Raw genomic sequence first — 14357 nt, forward strand, 5'->3', positions numbered from 1 at the left:
AAAAAGCAAAATACACACACACACGAATACATAGTCTTTTGCATAAATTCCTCAAATAATAAGGAGAAAATTAAAGGAAGAAACTTTTTTTTTTTTTTTTTTAGCTTGCCAGCGTCTTATCTCTACTCAAAGAAGTGAGATGAAAGATCAGAGACCTCCCCAGTCTGGGCTTCAGTTGCTTGGGCCCAACAAACAGCACTTTTCTCCTGCACCCCACCCTGTTGGTACTTAATAAATTTCATATTCTTGCTATTTTAAAAAAATTGCTAAGAGGCTTCTTCCATAGAACTTATCTTCCTGCCCTCTATTTTCTAGTTGGGTACCACCAAGGAGAGGCAGCAAGTGGAATACCACAAAATCTGAGGCAGGAAGACACTGGGGTATTTATTCTGCATGCCATCATTACACAAGACCATGGTTCTAATATTTTGTGTTGCTCTTATTCTTCTCCCAGGTCTTCAGGTGCTGTGGACCCTCCTCTCCCATGTCTGTGATGTTTGTGAGATGTGATAACATTAGTTTCCTCTTCCCTCTTCAGGTTTTCTGGTTTTCACTGTTATTAGTTGCTGGATGTTACAGCTTTCTATTCTGTTTCTCTCTATACAGCCTGTGTAACTGTGAATTCTTTGGATTTTTCCTGTTTCCTGCTATGAATTGGACCATAGCTTGTTTTTAGAAGTATATTGCATCTGTCTTCTGAAAATACTTTATTCATGCCACTTATGACACTATTTAGAATTTGTTTCAATCATGTGTCTACACATTTTCTTCCCTATTAGGGTTTGATTTCCTTGATATTATGCTTCAATCATGTCATGAATGTATTTTTAGGAATATACACAATTCCTGATAAATAAATGTATGATGGATAGATGAATGAATACACAAATTTGAACTCCATTCCTTGTCAGCTAAAACTTTAGTTATGTCAAGTTTCTTATCCGAGATTCTTACTTGGATTAAAATAACAGGATACCATCATTGTGTCATACAAGTGACAATAAGTCCAGAGGAAAGCAGCTTGATTCCTACATCTGTTCACATTAAAATAGAAATCTGTGCCCCAGGCATCCAGGCCAGAGCCCAGAAAAAACTCACAAAAGAAAGAAATAATACTCCACATGCTCTAAGTTAGATTTGTCCTGAGATATGTTCTATGAAGCTTCAAAATAATAAACACTTATCTTCTTTTTCTCACTTTCACAGTAACACAATTTAGAGAACATCTTCTATATTGGTTATAGATTCCTGAGAATGGGGGGATGCCAACATATGTAAATGATGGGTGCTGTCAAAGATTCAGAATGGTTTCAAGACAGCTCCTGCTATAAGGTGTTTCAAGGAATAAATACATGCAAGGACAGGTCAACTGAAGTGCCAACAAGTGATTCAATTTGCTTAAAGAGTGCAAATTTTATTCCAGGGTTCCACAACTATCATCAAATGTTTTAAAAATGCTGGGACTGCAGACAAATCTTACATGCTGACAATAACATGATAATGTTAATTCAACACTACTTCTTTCACCCAGCCAGTAGGAGCCAAAGGACTGTAGTTACATTGAGCAGCCATAACCACTGGTGGAAATGAGATCTTTCATAGAAGTAAGCCTGTCTTCTTTCTATCCTATGTTACAGGATTCTCCTTTTCATAGCCAGTAAGGATTTATCATCATTAATATTAAAGCAGGACTTGATTTAACTATGTAATTTACATAATTATGTAGTTACCCACATATCACTATTCTATTTCATTATTTTTAAAATCCTTGCTTTATATAGAGTAATTATTTCTCTCCCAAGAAACTGTGAGCTATAATGGAAACTCAGTTCACCTTTAGTTTTAAGAGCGAGTTGTATTGGTCTAAAACCTTAGTTCTTAACTGGGAGCAAGTTTTTCCCTTGGGGACTTCTGGAAATGTATAGAAACATTTTGACTCATCCCATAAAGGAGTGGGTGATGACACTCAGTGGGTAATATGCAAGGATGAAGTTATACTTCCTGCTATGCACAGGGAAGCTCTCCATGAAAAAGAATTATTTAACCTCAAATCTCAATAGTGACAAGGATGAAAAACATTAGTCTAAATACAGCTTCATCTCTTTTGTCAGGCATGAGTTCAAGAATGAGAATATGACAAAATTCTGGCCATTGACTGATGAGAAGACATTGAGTGACATCATCAGGGAATGTTCTTCCTTAATCTTAAGCATGCACTGTTGAGAAGCAGTTGGCAGAATAAAGAGACACTATGGACTTGAATCGTTAAAGATATGCTTCAATCCATGGACAACCCAACTCTAAAACTGGTTCCATTACTTCTCAGCTTTCGTGTGAGCCATGCATCCTCTGTATTGTTTGGGTTTCTGTTACTTGCATCAACAAGCATCCTAATGGAGCTACCTCTACTCCATGTGATTGTTCAGGAACATGTATGTTATCTCTGAGGACATGAATGTTAATGTCAAGAAAAGCAAGGACAGACATGAAGTCCAGAATTAAGAAAATATGAAGATCCAAATACTTCTTGGATTAGCAAAAAGTTTTATATAAAGCAATGTGTAAAGGAAGAGAAAAGATTAATAGGAGAACATAGAAGGATTAATATCAGTCATTTAGAGAAATCCCATTTTATTGGACAAAAGGGCAAGAAGTGGCTCCAATACAAGCTCAGGATGGAGGGAATGTTGTGTTTATCTTGAAAGAAAGATGGTCTATTTCTAGGTGCTAACTTCCATTATGTTTCTATAATAAATTCTCCTAGAATCCTTGGAGAAAGTAGCATGAATGCTCATGACCAGGCCTCAGACCTCTTATTACAGGTTCCTTTTTTATGTCAGTCTTCAAAAGTGGGGGCTCCATCCCTCTATTTCTTTCCCTTCCTGTTGTTGTTGTTGTTGTTGTTTTCCAACTGAAGGAACTATTTCTGTTGTCTCAATCATTTCCAACATTGCTGTATTAGAATTGTGGGTTTACATCCCATTCATTGCCCAATTGATTCAACCAATCCTACCTCAGCAAATTATAACAACACTAGACACTCTCACTATGTCAATGCCAGATGTTTCTTTAAAACTGTGTAGTTATTTTGGTCCACACAGCTTTCATAGTAAAGATATATCAAACAATGGTCTCATTTTCTTATCATCTATAGTGATATAATTTTAAGCACAACTACACTAAATACCCTCCTACACTTAAGTTTCACAGTCCTGGAAAAAAGCATGAGCTTCTGTCTTATATACACCATATCTTTGCAATAGATAACTAGAAACAGAGTATAGATGAATGCATGAATATTTGGTTGAAACACAAAAAATATTAACAAACATTGAAAGTGATAGCACTTAAAAATTTTGTAAAATAATTCATACTCATATGTAAAAAATAATATTTTTAGTTATTGTTAGCAATTAACAGTTACTATAAGCACCAAGCTCTACTATGATCATTCTACCACCCTGGGAATGATCATCACACATCTTGGGCTGAGTTCTTGGGCCATAAGTTATATGAGCTTTAAGATTTGGAATGTTGTTTTCAGCTTTACATTGCTGCCTCAAAATGCCTAAGGAACACACTTAGAGGAGAAAAGACTTATTTTAGCTCACAGTTTGAGAGGTTTCAGTCTGTGCTTAGCTGACTCCCTTGCTTTGGGGATGAGGTGAGGCAGAAAACATCATGGGAGGTGTCTAGAGGAGGAAGAGGAAAGCTTTTCAGCTCATGACAGCCAGGAAGCAGAGAGGGATAGGGGATGGGGTCATGGACATAAGACTTTTCATGGAATCCCCATCACCAGGAGTGACCCACCTCCTATAGTTTCCACCAGTTCCCAATAATGCCATCAAATTATGAATCCAACAAAGTATTAATCCATTGATGACATCAGAGTCTTCATGATCCTCAATCACTTCCCAAAAGCCCCACCTCTGAACATTGCAGCATTGATGACCAAGTCTTCAACACAAGAGCCTTTGGGAAACATTCAGTTTCCAAACACAACAGAATGGTTATTCTCAAATGCCATCTTACTAAGATTATTCTGGCTCTATTAAATTGACAGCCAGATCAAGATCAATTTGTTTATTTTATATTTGTGTGTGTGTTATATGTAGATATAGATATTACACACACACACACACACACAAACACATTCCCACATTCATACAGTTGTTCTTTGGTATCTATGGGATCCTCTCTCTGGGAATACAAAATCAGTGGATATTCAATTCCTTATACAAAGTGGCATTGCATTTGCATATGACCCATGCACATTCTGTGTATATTTAAATCAACTCTACTTATAACACCTAATACAATATAAATGTTATATAAACAGTTGTTATATGTTCAATCCACAGTTGATTGAAGGAGATGCCTTCCTTCTGAAGAAACAAATAGAGGGAAAATATATATATATTATAAATTATATATAAATATGTGTATATGCATATTTTTTTCTAACATTCCCCCTTGGCTAATCAACTCAATGTATATACTATGTGGCCATATCCTGTCCCATTACCCTTTCTACCTCAGAAAGATGAATTTTTGTCTTTGATTGGAGTATTTGGTACCCACACATAGAAATGTGTGGATCAGTTTTTCCCCTCTTGGGAGGAGGTTGCCTACAGAAGAACCATTTCTAATCTGCTTTTCCCTAGGTAATCTCTACTGCTTGTATGAAGGGTACTGCTCTAGTCCAACATTGCCTCTGTTTAGGTCATTAATTCTGCTTAATTTGGAAATTCAACTAGATGATGCAGTTGACTTTCACAGTGAGGAAATGGCCATTTTCTCAAAATTAACCTTCATTAGTAATAAATGGTGAGCTTCTCAGATAGAGGGTGCAAACATATGAAAAGCTCTGTTCCTGTTTCCTCTTCTTTATTTCTCACAATGAAATCAGATTAAATGCAAAGGTATATAGTCCAAATCTACTTTTCTAATATCAATTTTACACAGTTTAGACTGTAAACTGATAGTTGATTCTAGAAGCTTTTCTTATATAAAAGTTGTGACTACAGAATTGGTATTGTGAAAAATATTTTCTTGTAGCCATAGAAATAGCAATAGACAAGTGGCCTCATAAAAATTTAATATTGAAGTAATTGTATTTTGAATGTACTAGAGTTAAATTATTATCAAAAGAAGATATTTTATACTAAAGTTACAAAAATTGGACCAAAATTAAAATACAGTCCCTAAGTGAGACATCTTGAGAATCCATTAGGAGCAAAAGAACAGATTGAATAAGGACCCTTTATCACTCAGGGAAATTATCTCTCTATTGTATAGAGAGGGATTTAAATATACACTCTACAAGTTCAGAGGCACCAGTAGTTACAATGATTATTTATCCAACGTTGGCTACTCCCTATTATTGATGATAATAAATTTCATTTCTCCTAAGAAATACATTGACCTAAGCCAATTGTGGTGAATATATCCTATTCTACAGGAACATTTCCCCCAATAGTTTTTCTAGTTAGTTCAGAGTGACTGTTTTACCCAGTTCTAACCAAGGAGAAACACAGAGACACCTTTTTTTTTTTTTAATTATCCTTTTCTTGTGGCTTGGGATACTGACTTTTGAATACAGTTATGGAACAACAGCATCCATCTTGGTCAGTGAAGTAACATACGTTAAGTACAAAAAGGCTGAAGACAACATCTGCCAGCAAATGGATGGAACTGGACACTATCATGCTAAGTGAAATAAGTCAATCTCAAAAATCAAAGGCTGAATGTTCTCTCTGATATACAGATGCTAACACACATGGAGGCAGGGTGGGGTTGGGGAGGGGGATAGATGTTCATTGGGTTAGGCTGATGGGAATGAAGGAAATGGAGGGGGATTGGAATAGGAAAAACAATAGAATGAGTTGGACATAACTTTCCTATGTTCATATATGAATACACAACAAATCAACTCCACATTACGTCTAACCACAAGAATGGGTAGTTATACTCCATGTAGGTATAATGTTAAAGTACACTTTACTGTCATGAATGTTTACAAAGAACAAATTTTTTTAAAAAGCCTGAAGACAAAAATACAAAAAGATGTGAATGAAAAATATGGGTGTTTGATAATACAATAGAATTACCTATTTCAGGACTCCTTGTAAACAAGAGACATGGTTGTTTTCCATACTCTGTTACCTGGACCTGACTGCATCCTGTTTAATAGAGGATAGTTCACAAGTAATATGAGAGACATTCACTCAAACCCATCCGTGCATCTAAGAAGTATACAATGAGACCAGCAGCACAGGTTTAAGAAAGTCTCCTGGGTATAAGATGGAGTTAACTATATACAAACTACAGGAAGATAGACAAGGAGTATTTCTTCATAAAACATTAGGGGAAAAGGAAAAAGACTCTTGGGGGAAAAAAAGATTCCTAGAACACATAAAGGGGAGGAAGAATGTTGTAATAAAGACTCAACATATATGACCTAAGGAAACAATTTAAGTATGTTAGTCTTCCCCAAATTAATATTTAATTATAAAAAATAAAATTTCATTATTATATTTTGTTAAAACTTGCTCCATAATTTTGAAGTCCAATTGGAAAAATAAACCTGCTATGTGCAATAACCAAGCAAATTTTTTTAAGAATAAAAATTTGACTTTATATGACATATCAAGATTATTTATAAATTAATAATAATAAAAATGCTACAGTGTTTGCATAGAATAGTTGCATAGAATTAAAAGTATTAAAATTTAACCCAAGAAATCTGAATAAAGTTCATAGTTTGATTAATCATATTTTACCAATGTTAATTTCTTAATTCTGTCAAATGATCCCTGATTATATAAAATGCTAACACTAAGGAAAACTATTACAATTTTCCCATAAACTTAAGTTTATTATTCTAAATTGAAAAGTTTCTGATAAAACCTTATTATATTATAAAAATTATACTTCGATCAATTAATTCCCTAACTCACAGTTTATAATAGATTAAATAGATTAGATATTTATCAATATAAAATGAAATCAAAGAAATTATAATAGTAAGTATGGATTAATGTCATATGAGAAACAGAATTTGAAAACACTATAAAGAGAAAGACAAAATATAAATGGATAAATGAGTTTTTTATATGAGAATAATTAGTGATCCCATTAGCAAATAATTCTCTCAAATTAAGAAGGAACTCCACATGGGAAAAAATAGGGTAGGAATGTAAACATTAATTGTTCAAGGTAAAAATATAAGTACTTAAATTTATACACAAAAATGTAACAATTACCAATATATCATTGAAATGCAAATACAGTAGGTAAAATGATTTTTTAAGCTATGGTATTAGTAAGATTAAAAAGTATACTGCTGCTCAGAATTTGGGGAAGGAGAAAGGAAAGAAGCTTTCATATACAGCTAGAAAGAATGTAAATAAGAATATAATCTGGCAGTTTGCATAAAATGTCCTAAATAGTACATTCAGTTCACACCATATAACCATTTCATTTCTGGGAATGTTTTTTTATCCAAAGAACTGATTGAAAAAGTAATTGAATTGAATGCACACATACATGCATATATCCATACAGACACATGTATGTGTGTATAAACACACATATTGCTCCATGTTTTAATAATTGTGATGACAGGTTAGCTGTGTTATCCTATCATTTATTCTGACAAATGAGTATAAACAACATACATGACTAGTGATAAAAAATTGTTTAAAAAACATTCTCCATTTATGGAACTTAAAATCTCTTAGCAATAGTGAAATAATAACAAGTAATACCTGTATGCTAGGTACTATTATTTTCAGGAGACTGAAGCTTAAAAACAGTAAGTTGGTTGCGGAGTGATGTATGGCTGGTGGATAGGAAGGTTAGAGTAGAATCTAGGTGGTTAGAACAATGTAGTTCAAAAACAGGTGCTTACAGTTCCTTTCCTTTATTTCTAAAAGTCCTATGTGAAAGAAAGTTTCACGTAACAGGAAAGCAGAGAGGAGTCTAAGTGTATTTGGGGGCAGCATGATTTTTATAAGATTCCTGAGACCTAAGAACCCTGCTAGTCTAAATTGAGTTTCATTTTCATTTGTCAGATGATCACCATTGACTCCAGCCAATACCCTGGCCGCCTTCTGTTCTATTCACCCTACTGGGTTGTCTGGCATGTCCACCCTAAAAAAGCCCCAGATCTTCCTTTAATATGCATACAAAATATAAGATGCCAAAGAAAGGAAATAATACCCGGTACCTGTAAGTAGATAAGCAGATGAGAAAGGAGAGAGAGAGAGAGATGGTGGATTGAAGTTTTGTTTATGTTTTATTTCAGAGGTAAAAGTTTAAAATTGACACAGAGAAATCAAATTTTTTTAAAGTATAACTTATAGTCATTTCTCTTACAAACCATCCTATAACCTAATGACTTTTCTGGGTTCTAAACACACAGAGAGGGAACTAAATTAGAAGTTAACAAAAGTGAATGTCTTGCTGTATAACATAAATATAACAAACAAGACCTGATAGAGGTAACTGATTCAGACATTCTCGTTTTTATAAAAGTGATGTCTTTCCCCTGCTTTTCTTAGGTTAAAACCATACTCTCTCTTTTAGCTGGCATTAAACTGAAAATTAACTACAAAAGAAGTTCTGTTCTTTCCATGGAAGGCTATTGATTAAGGGAGAAATTAAATATGTAAGGAGGCGTGGGGGGAAATTAGCAGGAGAGGGAGATGTCATTGCAACGTTTATGCAAATGTTTTTCTATTAAGCAATATGGTTAAGGTCATTTTGTTATAACCTGAAGATTGTTAATTCTAAATACATATTACATTTTAATCAAACTACCTAACTTCCCACTCTTTACTGAGAAATTTACATTCTGACTACATTTTGAGGGCAGTTAGGATCCAGCTAAGCTCTCGAATATAATAACTATCAGGAAATTGTCCTGAATTATTCATGTTAATTATGCTGAACCAAACACTGTAGATAGGAAAATGTATTTCCCACTGAAATATATTTGCCTTAGAGAGATTTCTAAACTGATCGTAGTCCCCTGTTTTATGATTAGACTGATGGGCTCTGAGAATGGTCAGGAATGCATGTAATGAATTAAATTTCAACTAGCATTATGCTTTTTCAGCACAATTGGCATCATCTGAATCAATTATGCATTTTCCCTGCATTTCATAAATAATCATAACTAAACCCTCAGTCCAAACTAATTATCAATCATTGTAGCACACATCTACTTGGATTATCTGAGAGAAAAACATTTTTTGGGTGCATTCTATTTTCGTACCTACTTTCTGTCCAATAGAATAAACATATAGCACTTAAAACACATACCATCCATTCTCTTATATTTGTTCATTCAGGAAATCATATGTTCATTCAGTTGGTCAGGAAGCAAATACTGTGTGTCAGTTACCATGTTATGTTCCCACCACCCCACTTCTGATTACTTTGGTTGGTTTGCTTTTTGATGTTGTCTAAAAGATTTCAGGGACTGAGAATCATGCTAGTCATTCTCATTTAATAAATCGCTATCATTATGTTATCAATTCTTTCCATTCACTCTGCAGCTGCAATCCCAATTTCTAACTTTACTAATTTCCTTTCTCTTTGATTATACACATGCTTTTCCTTCTCCTGCTCTCCTCTCCTCCTCCTCCTTTTTTCCTTTTTTTTTTTTTTTTTTTTTTTTTTGGTGTTCAGGATTGAACCCAAGGGCACTTTACCACAGAGCTTTATTTCAACTATTTTTAATTTTTATTTCAAGACAGGATCTCACTATGTTGCTTAGGGACTGGCTACACAGCTGAGGTTGCCCTCAAACTTGCCATCCTTCTCCCTGGGAATCCTGAGTTGCTGGGATCATAGGTAGGTGCCACCATGACCTGGCATATTTTCAATCCATGGGGTGTTCCTTTTGGTATTATTTTAGTTTTACATATGCTTTAATGTGGAAATTGCTATTGTGCTTTATGTCTCATGTTGTCTAATTTTTCACTCTGATAATGTGTAATGTGGATTTTTATAGTGCTTCTGGCAGCTGTGTGATATTTAAGGACAAGCACATTCCACATTCCAAGATTGACTTCAACTCTGCTAGAACAAACAAATCCTTGATGGACAGTTCTGCAAATGTTCAGTGTAAGAGTTTCTTTGGCTTACACATACAGGATAAAATTGAAAACCCTATACTTCATTGTCTAGGAAGTGACAGATTCCTTAATAAAATGATCAGGCTCATTAACAATCCTACTCGTCTTGCAAAGAGAATTTCCTGTTCTCTGCTACTTCTCCAGCAGTTGACAACACACTTTTCTTCCAACTTGAATTTGAAGCGGTATCTTGGGATTGATTTGATTTGATTTCTCTGATTAATAATGAGAAAGAACATTTAATTGATTTTAATGCTCTGATATTTTCTTTAAGATAAATTATATTTGTGATTTCAATTCTATTAGACTTTATTTTTGATTTGGTTTGATTTCATTGTTGAGTTCCCAAGATTCTTGCTTATTTATATATAATGCAATTATCTAATCAGTCTATCAGCAGCTTGTTTAGTTGTTTTCAGAGAATTAACAACTGGAGAGGGAATGGTCTGGCAATGTAGAGTTGAGGAGGACACATGAATCTACTTTCAAAACAGACTTTAAAGCAATCTTCCTGTCACTAATCTCACTTTTGCCACCATTTCCAAAGGTATCTGGTCTTTCCAAGTTATGACCCCTGGGAGGTTGATCCCACCGAAGGGATCATAACTGTATTGCTCAACAGCTTTTCCTATGCAAGATTGCTATTCAGCCTTCTCAGGCCTCCTGTCATGCCCCTGTGTCAGTTTTCTAGCTTCTGAACATTCTGCTGCTAGCTCATCTTCTTTCTTTTCTTCTTGCCTTTTTCAAAACCCCTTATTTAATGGATGTAAGAGGAGAGTAGACTTAAATGTATATATGCAAGCAGCCATTTTTATCTAGAACTCCCATTCTGTTTTACTGTTTTTTAAAATTTGTGTCTCCTGCCTTTCTTCCTACTTTATCATCTGTTGATAGTTTTACTTCTACCAGAATATTCTGCAGAAACCAGCTCTATGACAAAATCTTTCCCACAAAAATATAGGAAACTATGTACTTATCTTTACCTCACCAAATCTCCCTATTTCACTATGTAGGCAAGATTTTATTAGAACGATGAGGGATGCAAATAATATGATTTTAGAAAATTATATCTCTATGATGATAAAATATACAATGATAAATAAAATAACTATAATACAAAATAAAATACTGCATAAACTCTGAGAGAAATGGTAAGTTAATCACTTGCCTGTGTAACATTCACCTAAAGTTACTGAGGGACATGTACAAAGAAAATCTGTTAGTTTGATAATCACAAGACCCTTCATTGTGTCAGGTTTGTAGTAGACTCAAAAATATTTTTGCTTACTGAACTTATTGAAATAAAAAATATGCAAAAAAATCAAGGTACCTAAAATTATTTGTAATTCTTTGAAGAGATTGCAGTTCATTTTACTTTTTCCTGATTGAATCTGGACTTTCTCAATACCAGTGTGCTGATGAAACCTTCAATTTTTCTTTACAGCAAGTTCAAAAACAAACCAACAAAATCTCCCAAGTATAACTTCAGCACTAAAAAAAAAAAAAAAAAAAACCAAAAAACAAGAAGTTTGTTCTGGTAGTCAAGATTCATTACTATACCCTAAGTTATTCATCCTAAGGATTTAAATCCAATTAGGTATTACGTATTTATCCTAAGTAATTTAATGATTACAAATCTACAATCCTTCAAGACATTTATTTCTAAACAGATAGTAAAGGAATCAGCCTGACAGAGTGACACACATCCAGCTCTGAAATCTCAGCTGTTTCCTCCCTTGCCAATTTATCAACATTTGATCAAATAAGAACAATGCTTCTGCATAGAAAATGTAGACAAATTCATTTCCCATTTTGCCCTATAGAATCCCAAGAGCTCGCTAGAACCCCATTATGACCATATCCTTGAGGTTGTCTGACATAAAAGCAAATTACTACCACTGTAGGAAGGAACCTAAACATAAGTACTGCCAGATTTATAGTTCTGCTGCAAACCCTGTCATTTTGATCTGGTTGGAATTTCTGTCACTAAAACAGATTGATGTCTGGAGAAATCTTAACCCAATGGACACAGGAATACCAATTAAAATGTCAAATCCTTACTTCTAATCTCAAAAGGTATAGTTTCTGCATGTTATCTGATAAATGTTTTAGATATATCAGTTCCCTTGTATTCCTACCTCCAAAATAAAATTATCCTTTTTTAGGCAGTGATTATCCAGGCCACTAAAAGAGACCTAAGTTTTCAGAGGTGTTTTTTATAATTAAGTATTTAATGATGTTTCTCAACAACTGATGCCTCAGTGAAAGAAAATCAAGAAATAGGTTTATTTATTTATTTATTTATTTTAAAGAAAGGAACACTTCAACAGAAGTTCAGAAAAAGGCTGGGAAGGTAGGGGTGTTACTGAGATATTTGAATATGGAGGATGTGCCCTCTTATATTCAAAGATACGCAGAAATTTTCCTCCACTGAGGCTCAGATTACTATCATCATTTCCAACAGGAAAAGGAGCTAATTTGAAGCATCCTCTAAGCTGGTAATCCAGAAAATGAAGCTTAGAGCTTTCTCAAGTGGTAAAAATTTTCCAAGTGATATTATATATTTGAGAAATATTATATATTTGAGAAACTTTCTGAATTTATCACTTAGATATGAAAAGAAAGAGTGGTGATAAGATTTAAACTAGGGCCAGGCATGGAGGCACACACCTGTAATTCCAGCAGCTCAGGAGGCTGAAACAGGAGGATCTCAAGTTCAAAGCCAGCCTCAGCAACTCAGCAAGGCCTTAAGCAACTCATTGAGACCCTGTCTCTAAATAAAATACAAAAAAGGGCTGGTGATGTGGCACAGTGATTAAGAATCCCTGGGTTCCATCCCTGGAACCAAAAGAAAAAAATTTAACTAGATTATTAAGCCTATGTGGGCAATAAAGTGCAATGGAGTGCCAGATCTAGGAGTTGTTGGGGTAGATGAACTGTTGAAAGCTTACAAATCACATTGTGATTATTCTTAAAAAGAGTCAGCTCTCATGACCAATGCCACTGGTCCCAGAAGCTCAGTGTAACAACTGACCATGAGGCCCTATTATCATTGATCTTTCCCAAGAGTTGATGAACAGAAACAGTCTGACCAGGCAGATTGGTGTCTAACAAAGCTTGATTACTGGAGACCTTGAGGCCAGGTAACTTCGGGTTTATTCATTAATACATTATCATCATTAATCATGGAAAATGGCAGCATGAGTCTAAGCAGGTGAGTTAGGAGACCTGAAAAATGTTCTCAAAGGGACAGTCAGAAGCCTGGGGCAGGTGATTTCAAGTAGGAGAATAATGTGTTGCCAGGAGGCCAGGCTTCACACATTTGTCACCACAAGAAGAGTTTCTACAAGAACAGGCCAACCCCCTTAAGCACCAGCTTCTTTCTTTTTAGTTGAAGTCGAAAGATTTTAAAAAAATGATAGTTGTCTGAATATGTTATTAATGAATCCACTCACTTATCCAATTGCCATAACAAACATGTATTAAACAACTACAATTCATCAAACACTGAGCTGGGTACTAAGTACATAATACTAAAACAAATGATCCACCCTGAAATAGCACCATTTTGTTGAGGACATTGATACTTTCTCTTTTAATTTATGAATTTACTTTCTTAATATTAAATATTAAATTAGGGATAAATCTACAAATGAATAATCTGAAAATTTAAAAAATTAAAAATTAGGAAAGCTGTCTAATGCATATGGTGATGGTAAATAGATTATAAATTGATTCTGAGGAAACACATGGAGTCAATGTACATGCAAATTTGGTGCATTGTTGAGCATACTTTTTTCCTTCACTTTTAATGCATCGAAGGTTTACATATTCACTTTAGCTCTTGTAAATATTTTGTGTGACAAGTAATAATAGAACACATTTCCATTCATTCTATTTTACGCCACCCATCCCATTCCATTTTTATTCTATTTTATTCAATTTCATTTTGCTAAATTCTGCTCAAGACACACTAAGTCAATTTAATGACCTAATAATGTGTCAGAATCTCCACTGCACTAGAACTCATTGTCTGCATCTTCTCTTTTATAACACATCACTCTCCTGTTAAAGGGTCATTTCCTTTACAGGTCTGCAAAATATGATTTTTTTTCCAAAGGAAATATACAAAAATATTGGAGAGGATTGGAATCTGAGGGATGCTTGGGTTCCTCATTAAGAACTTTTCCTAATATAATCCCCATGGTAAAA

This window comes from Marmota flaviventris, chromosome 14 (assembly GCF_047511675.1).
Source record: "Marmota flaviventris isolate mMarFla1 chromosome 14, mMarFla1.hap1, whole genome shotgun sequence".
NCBI lineage: Eukaryota > Metazoa > Chordata > Mammalia > Rodentia > Sciuridae > Marmota > Marmota flaviventris.